Here is a 2,638-nt window from a genome sequence, read left to right as displayed (position 1 = left end):
TGTATCGACTAGTGTCTTGAATTTATCTTTTTGAATTTGCCTGATGTTGTCTTTTGAGAATTCTTCTTCCTTTAGTTAAGTATTAAAGCCTTTTATAGGTTGTCAAGGGGGTAATTTCAAATCATTATAAACAGATTTTAAATAGAAAATTTATTTCTGATGGAGGGTATCAGATGAGCTGGAAAAGGAGACTGTGTAAAGTCAGACTGATGACATATATAGGTTTCCTAGGCTTAATAAGAAAAAAAGCTCTCCTCAGGTCTGAAGGAATTAATGTTGGGCTTAGGTGAGACCTATAGTCTTTAAGTGTTTATTTTTAAAATTAATACCATGCCTCATAGTTTTGTTTTCAGTCTCTTATTGTGGAAGATTTAAAACAACATATACAGGAGTAAAGTAGTGTAAGGAACCTCCATGTACCTATCATCTAGCTTCAGTAGTTATCAATTTATGGCCAATTTCATTTCATCTAAACTCCCACCCACTTTCCATAAGTTGCCATCCCCCATCTTATTTTGAAGCAAATCCTAGATATCATATAATTTTATCCATAAATATTTCAGCATATATTCCTAAGAAATAATAACTCTTTAAAAAAACTAAAAGTATTATTGTGCCTCAAAAAGCATTAGTAAAAATAAGATCAGATTTTCAGCTATTTCACAAGTATAAAAATTGTTAGAGTTCTAGTCAGGATCTAAATAAGGATCACACATTACAATTTATTGACAAATCTTTAGTATTTTTATTATTTTTTTTATTATATTTTTTTTACAGAGAGTCTCACTCTGTCACCCAGGCAGGAGTGCAGTGGCGCAGTCTTGCTCACTGCAACCTCTGCCTCCCGGGTTCAAGTGATTCTCCTGCCTCAGCCTCCAGAGTAGCTGTGTCTACAGGCTCATGCCACCATGCCTGGCTAATTTTTTGTATTTTTATTAGAGACGGCGCTTTGCGATGTTAGCCAGGCTGGTCAGGAACTCCTGACCTTAAGTGATCTGTCCACATCAGCCTCCCAAAGTGCGCCACTGCACCCGGCCATGTCTTTTTAAATTCATGAATTCTCAGTCACATTTTTAAAATTCCTGTTTTTGGTTTGCTTGTCTACTAAGAGTCTCTTACCATCTGGATTTTGCTGATTGCATCCTTGACATGCCATTTAATGTGTTATTTTCTCCTCTATATTTTCTGTAAATTGGTAGTTGAATCTACAGGCTTGATCAGATTCAGGCTTGATCAGATTCAGGCTTGCCTGTTTGCTTGCCTCCTTTTTTTCTTTTTCTTTCTTTTTTTTTTTTTTTTTTTTTTAGAAGACCACTGTACAAATAAAGTAGTGGTCCTTAATCAGGAGACATAAAGTGGCTGGGTTTCTCTATGATTTAATAGCAGCCATTGATGATATGTATTGTTTTTAAAAATCAAATATTACCATAGTTGTCCAGTATGATAGCTACTAGCCACATGTGGTTATTGAACATTTAACACGTGGCTAGTGTGAATTGAGATGTGCTGTAAATGTAAAAATATATGTTAGGTTTCAAATAGTACAAAACAAAAGAATATAAAATCTCTAATTTGTTTATAATGATTACATATTTTAAATATTTTGGATACATAGGATTAAATAAAACATTAAAATTAATTACACTTTCTTTTTAAATTTTTTAAGTGTAAGATTTAAAATCATGTAATGGTTTGCATTAAAATTATATTGGGCCAGGTGCAGTGGCTCATGCCTGCAATCTCAGCACTTTGGGAGGCCGAGGTGGGTGTATCACCTGAGGTCAGGAGTTTGAGATCAGCCTGGCCAACATGGTGAACCCCCTTCTCTACTAAAAAATAAAAAAATCAGCCAGGCATGGTGGCCGGTGCCTGTAATCCCAGCTACTCAGGAGGCTGAGGCAGGAGAATTGCTTGAACCTGGGAGGCAGAGGCTGCGGTGAGCTGAGATCATGCCACTGCACTCTAGCCTGAGCAGCCTGGATAATAGATTGAGACTCTGTCTCAAAAAAAAAAAAAAAAATTCTATTGGACAGTGTTGCTGTAAGACATTATAGAGAAAATGTTAGACCCCTGTCCCATTATCCCTACCTCTCATTCCCATTCTCCAGAGGCAGCCACTTTGAACTTTTAGTCACTTCTTTGCTATTTACTTCCACATTTCCAAGGGACAAGGTTTTAATTATAACATTTATTTGAACACTTATTAAAAATGTGCCAATTATGTTCTAAGCTCTCTGCATTTATGAAGTAAATTCTTAGAACAATCATTTTAAAGATGATGAAACTCTGGAGCAGAAATATTAAGTAATTTACCCAGTCACAGATTAAGTAAGTGACAGAGCTTGGATTAGATTCTAATTCTTAGTATCTGGGCATTTGATCAGACGTGGTGGCTCACGCCTATAATCCCAGCACTTTGGGAGGCTGAGGCAAGAGGATTGAGGCCAGGCATTCGAGACCAGCCTGGGCAAAAAAGCGAGACTCTGTCTCTGTTTATTAAAAAATAAATAAAGCATGGGCCGGGCGCGGTGGCTCACCCTTGTAATCCTAGCACTTTGGGAGGCCGAGGCGGGCAGATCACGAGGTCAGGAGATCGAGACCATCTTGGCTAACATGGTGAAACCCCGTCTCTACTAAA

This window comes from Hylobates moloch, unplaced genomic scaffold (assembly GCF_009828535.3).
Source record: "Hylobates moloch isolate HMO894 unplaced genomic scaffold, HMol_V3 SCAFFOLD_2, whole genome shotgun sequence".
Lineage (NCBI taxonomy): Eukaryota > Metazoa > Chordata > Mammalia > Primates > Hylobatidae > Hylobates > Hylobates moloch.
This window is presented reverse-complemented; position numbering follows the sequence as displayed.